Here is a 7,490-nt window from a genome sequence, read left to right as displayed (position 1 = left end):
CATCTCTGTAGACAGCTCATCTTAATTGTGGATGTGTTTTAATTTATTTAAACCCAAAGTGAGCTGGACATGTTGAACGTTGAAGGAGAGACTGGCTCTTCAGATTCCTTCTTCCAAATGAGGCCAGGTTCCCTCCCGGACCTCAGCAATTTCTACTTCTCTCTGCCCATGCTGAAATGTGGCTGATGTGTACCAGAATGGCCATGTAGCCCAAACAGGTGAAAGCACCCTTCCATACCAATTAGCAAACAGCCTCTCACACTGCATCCCAAGTGCCCAGCTTCCCTGTGCCCTCGCCCCCAACTGCCCATGGTCTGACAACCAAAGGGTTAACCCTGGACAGCAGGGGGTCTGGCCCAGTGAGTGTCATACTGTAGAGGCGCTGCATTGGACCCACCAATACTCTCAACAGGGATGTGGCTTCCTCACCCCCTCCATTTGTAGAGCAGAAGAAACTGTGGCTCCAAGAGGGAATGTGACCAGCTCAAGGTCAGTCATCCAGGGAGTGGCAGAGTTAGGACCTCCAGAAGCTGTCAGACTCCTCTGGATGATGTGGGAGCATGCAGAATGTTGGGGACATATTGAAGGCAACCCGTGCCTTGCCTCCTAGTACACATCAACCCTCACCTCTGGACAAAGACTGCCTGGGTCTAAATCCCAATCTGCCACCTACAAGTCTTGTCACCACTGGCAAGTGACTTCAGCCTTTTGTAAGATCAAACTAATTTCCTTCGTTTTAAACAAAACAATACAACAGAGCTTTTCAACCTCACTACTGTGGACCCGAGGAAACAGATTATTCTTTGTTGTGGGTGCTGTTCGAACATCATGGAATGTTTAGCAGCATCACAGCTTCTACCCTCTGGCTATCGGTAGAACCTCCTCCCCAGTCAAGATGATCCAAACATCTCCACGCATTGCCTGCTGTCCCCTGGGAGGCAAATCCATCTGAGCAGGAGAGCCCTGCTTCATAGGGTTGTTTCGAGGGTTAACAAGTTTAGAGAGAGAACCTGACGTATAGTCACTGTCACTACCTGGTTCCTCAGTTAGGATTGGGGTTGCCTGCAAGGAATGGTGACCCTAAAATAAGTGACCTAAACTGGACAGTAGTTTGGTTTACTTGGACACAAATGGACAAACGTTAGCAGTTTGGGGCTAGATGGCGGTTCGGCTCCACTTCTCTAACGTTTGAACTCGTCCTCTGGGTCCAAGGGTACAGCTACAGACACTGTGGAGAGGGGAGGGACAGAGGGCAGTTGCCTGCCAGCCAGTAAGATCCCCAGATGCCACCACCATGACCTTCCACTAACATCCCACTGGCCAGAATGTAGTCACACGGTCACATCTGGCTGCAAGGGAGGCTGGGAAATGTAGTCTTTATTCTGCGGGTGGAGGGCAGACAGCTAATGTTACATTACTGTCGAAGAAGGGAGAATTGGCTCAATGGGGTCATGGAATCTCTTGGGCCTGCTGCAGTCAGGAAGCTGATTAAAGCCAGAGGCTGTCAGAGCCACGAGGACAGAGGGCGAGATAATCCTGGGAGCATCTGGTGCATTTTTCTTAATAAATCACTGGACAAGAAATATTAGCAGAGCACATGAGAAATAAACACATAGGAAACTCACCTCTAAACACAAATCCTGCAGAACTGACACCCATTATAATCAACTGCTTCCTCCATGCCAGGACCACGTGCCCTCCATGCTCTGTGTGAATTTGTGGCAGGAGGACGGAAACATTGGAACTGGACCAGGAATCCAGGGGACTCTGCTTTCCTCTCAATTCTATCACCCGGAATCTGCATGACTGAGGTCAAGTCCCCATGCCCTCCAGGCCTCAGCTTTCTCAGCTGTACACAGGGCCAGTATTGGAGTCTCAAACAGCAAAACGAGGCTGGCCACAGTGGCTCACACCCATAATCACAGCACTCTGGGAGGTCAAAGTAGGAGAATCACCTGAGGCCAGGGGTCTGAGATCAGCTTGGGCAACATAGGGAGACCTTGTCTCTACAAAAAATAAAGAATTAAAAAAACCTAGCCAGGTCTACATGCCAGTAGTCCCAGCTACTCAGGACGTTGATGTGGGAGGATGGCTTGAGCCGGGGAGTTCAAGGCTGCAGTGAGCCATGATCGTGCCAGTACACTCCAGCCTGGCCAACATGGTGAAACCCCGTCTCTACTAAAAATACAAAAATTAGCCAGGTGTGGTGACAGGCGCCTGTAGTCTCAGCTACTGGGGAGGGTGAGGTGGGAGAATCACTTGAACCTGGGAGGCAGAGGTTGCAGTGAGCCAAGATTGCCTCACTGCACCCCAACCTTACTTCTCTAAAGACAGCCTGAGAAAAAGCCTGCCAAGAAAACAAGGGACAGTGCTCTTGCCAAGTTGGGTTTAGCTTCCCACTACATCCCAAGTGCCCTTCCATTAACAGGCCATGGTGTAGAAACACGGCTGATTATGTTTGGGGACTTGACCCCCAAATCGGCATCTGCCTTTGAGGAGGGAGCAGAGGGGAGGACCCTTGAGCTTGCGGAGACAGTGGTGACTCCATCTTGGATGCTAATCTGCCATGTTGATTTCTGATTGTCTCCAGTCCTAGGAATGCCTCTTGCTGCCTACTTTATTTACTATCCCTAGTGTAAGAACATGACAACCTTGATATTATTGGACAAATTCTAAGCTATGGCATACATGACAATCTTGCCTGTTAGGAGGGTTGCCTTTGTCTTACTGGAGCACATACCCCCTTCCCCTGTGGTAGATGATATGGTTTTGCTCTGTGTCCCCATCCAAATCCCACCTTGAATTGTAATAATCCCCACATGTCAAGGGCGGGGCCAGGTGGAGATAATTGAATCATGGGGCTGTTTCCCCCATACTGTGCTCATGGTAGTGAATAAGCCTCACAAGATCTGATGGTTTTATAAATGGGAGTTCCTCTGCACAGGCTCTCTTGGCTGCTGCCATGTAAGACGTACCTTGCTTCTCATTTGCCTTCCGCCGTGATTGTGAGGCCTCCCCAGCCATGTGGAACGGTGAGTACATGAAACCTCTTTCCTTTATAAATTACCTAGTCTTGGGTATGTCTTTATTAGCAGCATGAGAACAGACTAACACAGTTGATAAGCCTTGGGTCTGGGGGTAACAGGTACAGAGATCTACCTGTCCTGCTGCCTCCAAGACCATGCTTCTGTCTGCAAGCTCCCACCGTAAAACAGGCTTTATCCACAAACTCGATTTGTCTGCCTTGCTCTTTGGTTTCTCAGCTCCTTTGACTTTTTTTTTTTTTTGAGATTGAGTCTCACTCTGTTGCCCAGGCTGGAGTGCAGTGGCGGGATCTCCACTCACTGCAACCTCCGCCTCTTGGGTTCAAGCGGTTCCTCACAGCCTCCCAAGTAGCTGGGATTACAGGTGCCCGCCATTATGCCTGGCTAATTTTTATATTTTTAGTAAAGACAGGGTTTCACCATGTTGACCAGGCTGGTCTCGAACTCCTGACCTCAGGTGATCTGCCCGCCTCAGCCTCCCAAAGTGCTGGGATTACAGGCATGAGCCACCACGCATGGCCTCCTTTGGTTTTTGGAGGCCACATTGCATACACAGCCTTTTCATGGAACAAGCCTCCTCGAAGGCTCCCACGACCCACAGGCACCACACTCAGGGCTCACCTGTGCATGAAATCCTCACAAGCCCATTCCACAGAGAGGAAAGCTGAGGCTCGAGAGGTTAAAAAGACACACAAGGCCACACAGCAACTTGTGTGCCAACAGAGCTTAGAATCAAACCCACTGACCTCCAGGACCCTGGCCTCGTCTTGACGCTCTCTTCTGTCTGATTTCCCAGACGGAAGCTCAACTTCTTCTGGGGGGTCTCCCTGTCACTGTCAGTCTCCTGCATTGTGGTCATGTTATGGTGACATTACAGGGAGCCAAGACTCAGCGCTCTGCTCCTGCATGGCTCATTCAGGGGCCTGGAGGCCCAGCTTCTCTCTCTGTGTCTTGTGCCACTGCAAGCCCAGACCACGGCAAGAGGCCGGAGTGTAAAAGCAGAAACACAAAGGGCTCCTCAGGTGTGTCTCAGGGATGAGGACCCTCAGATGGCCCTTAGCAACCAGATGCACACTCACCCGCAAACCCCTTCTGCAGCATCTGCAGATCACTGGGCACTCACCATCTACACATAGCTAGTTTGGTTTAGTCTTTTTGAGACAGAATCTCACTCTGTCACCTGTGCAGTGGCATGATCATGGCTCACTGTAGCCTCGACCTCCCCACACTCAAGCAATCCTCCCACCTCAGCCTGCTGAGTAGCTGGGACCACAGGCATGCGCCACCATGCCTGGCTAATTTTTGTATTTTTTGTAGAGATGGGGTTTCACCGTATTGCCCAGGCAGGTCTCCAACTCCTGAGCTCGGGGGATTCTCCTACCTCAGCCTCCCAAAGTGCTGGGATTCCAGGCGTGAGCCATGGCACCTGGCCTATTTTGCTTTAGATTTTAATATAAATGGGACTGCAGCAGAGACATTGATCTGCATCCTGCTTCCTGCCCTTAACAACATGCTTGAGATCCCTCCATGTCTGTTATACAGAAGGCTATCATGTTATTTTTAATAGCTGTGTAGTATTCCACAATGTGATGGTTAATTTTATGTGTTAACTTGACTGGGCCACAAGGTACCCAGACATTTGGCCAAACATGATTCCAGGCATGTCTGTGAGAGTGCTTCTGGGTGAGATGAACATTCCATCAGTACACCGAGCAAAGCTGATCATCCTCCCTCATGTGGGTGGGCCTTGACCCACCAGTTGAAGGCCCAACTAGAACAAAAAGGCTGAGAAAGAGGGAATCCCTTCTGTCTGACTGCTCAAGCTGGAACACTGCGTTTTTTTTTCCCTACCTTTGGACTCAAACTATATCAGCTCTCCTGGCTCCCCAAGAGAAACCTCACATTCTGGCCTATGGCCATACCACCCTGAACGTGCCCAATCTCATCTGATCTCGGAAGTGAAGCAGGGTCAGTCCTGGTTAGTACTTGGACGGAAAATCTCACATTCTGGCATTCTAAGGGGACACATCTTTTGAGGGTCACCCTTCGACGCTCTACCCTTGGCAACAATAATGGAGGTCAACGTTTACTGATCCGCTTGCTACAAACCCAGTAGCTCCCTGTAGACCCCCCTTACAACAGTGCAGTGGAGGAGGCGCTACTGTTGCCCATTTGGATGATGAGAAGATGCAGGCTTAGCTAGAGAATGAAGCTTCCCGCTGAGATCTTGCCACTAGGAGGATGCAGACCTGGGCTTCTGCAACGGTCTGTGCCATCACCCAGGGCTTAACCACAGGTGCAAATTCTACCCCATTAAGTGACAGTTACCATCTCACCCTCTAAAAATTACCTCAACCCCAGGCATACAATAACATCAAGCAAGGAAAATTATTGGATTTGATGATACTGAGCTGAAATGGAAATGTGGATTCTCCACGTACATAAGCATGAGAATGAGACTGTGGGAGCCCATTACATTTCCTCATTAGACTGCTATTGTCATCACTGGATTCCCTAATAGCCCATGTCCTACCTGAAGCAATAGTGAATCTTCCGTGGAATTTCTGATAGCTTAAATGTCCCCATTGACATCATGGGACTTATTTTTCTTTCTAAATACATTTGCAAACGGTTGTTTCTCAGCCTCAAATCAATACATCATGAACAGAATAAACCAGAGTCACAGACAGCCTCACTGAGCACTTTCTACAGAAACAAACATCATTCTATTGAACAGGCCCAGAGGAACCCTGGACTTAAAAGTCACAGAGAGCCCGGGCATGGTGGCTCACACCTGGAATCCCAGCACTTTGGGAGGCCGAGGCGGGCAGATCACTTGAGGTCAGGAGTTTGAGATGAGCCTGGCCAACATGGTGAAACTCATCTCTATTAAAAAAAAAAAAAAAAAAAAAAAAGCCAGGCACGGTGGCTCATACCTGTAATCCAAGCACTTTGGGAGGCCAAGGTGGGCAGATCATGAGGTCAGGAGATCGAGACCATCCTGGTCAACATGGTGAAACCCTATCTCTACTAAAAATACAAAAATTAGCTGGGTGTGGTGGTGCACACCTGTAATCCCAGCTACTCGGGAGGCTGAGGCAGGAGAATCACCTGAACCCGGGAGGCAGAGGTTGCAGTGAGCCGAGATTACAGCATTGCACTCTAGCCTGGGCAACAAAAGCAAAACTCCGTCTCAAAAAAATTAAAATTAAAACATTTTTTTAAAAAAGGCATAGAGACTTGGGTTCAAATTTCTGCTCTAGTCCTTTGAAATCACGTGACCTTGTGCCGGGCACTCAACCTCTCTGCAGCTTGGCATCTTTGTGTGTGATACTGCAGCGATGCATTCATGTCAGAGAGCTACCAAATCAAGTAAGACTCAATCACAGCCCGCAAGTTTGTCGATTACAATGCATTAGGCAGATGTCAGCCGCTATTCATCTTTCGTCAAGCATGAAGAGTCCACTGCCAAGATTTGACAGTTCGGACCTCTAGGTTTTTCATCTAGGTTTAGTCTATCTCAAGTTCAAATGCATGTCCTTAAATATTAATTTCTCTTCATATTCTAATCTTGAAAGCCTCAATGCCTATAATCTTAGTGAGGTGGTGCAACCAAAAGCAATTACATTCCTATGAGAGCCAAACAGTGGCTGGTGGTTACGCGTTCACAGCTTGGAAAATAGAATTGGGAGGTGTCAAATGGGCTGCTGCCTCTCTGAAAAGGAGTTCCACATGACACAGGGAGGACAGGCTAGACGCTGGGGGTCCCGGAGTCGAGGGATGTGAGTGTGGCCCCTTTGCATTATGAGCTGCTGGAGCCAGAGCGCAGAACTTGCTTGGACGAGGTCTGCAAGGGGCTGGGCATGGGGCTGAACAGCTTCTTTTCCTCCCATGCAGCAGAGCCACAGCGCGTGCACACCTCACCACCAAAGCTCCCGTCTTCACCACTCGCATTCCTGGTCACCAGAGAGGGTCCCGCCCAAGGGGACCCTGCATCATCATCATCATCATGCTTCATCGTTGCAAGAGCCACAAGATGTACCAGGGCTGAGATGGCAACCAGGAGCAAAGGAGGGCCTGGTGAGATGTACTCTGACATGCACACAAAGGTGATAAAAGACAGCCTGGTATGCCAGAGAGAGCAGGATCCCTGGAAGAGATGGCCATCTGGACGTCCCAGGCCCACAGGTATGTTTATTTCCATACTTTGAGCATACCCTGGACATAGGGGTCTTTTGAATCTACCAGAGCTGTGTTTTCTGCCTTGATCATAAAAGACCAGTTCCCAGGATGTACCGGAAAACTCCTCTGGACAGGTGGTATCACTTCTGCCACCTTCTTAGTTACATGGTATAAGCCAGTTAGGAAACACAAATCATCAGGCACCTCTGCACCTGTCAGCAGGCCATCATCCTCTCCTTTCCTTATTAAAAAAAATAAATTTGG

The sequence above is a fragment of the Pongo pygmaeus genome, chromosome 18 (genome assembly GCF_028885625.2).
Source record: "Pongo pygmaeus isolate AG05252 chromosome 18, NHGRI_mPonPyg2-v2.0_pri, whole genome shotgun sequence".
Classification (NCBI taxonomy): Eukaryota; Metazoa; Chordata; class Mammalia; order Primates; family Hominidae; genus Pongo; species Pongo pygmaeus.
The sequence above is the reverse complement of the archived record's forward strand: the minus strand, read 5'-3'. Positions refer to the sequence as shown.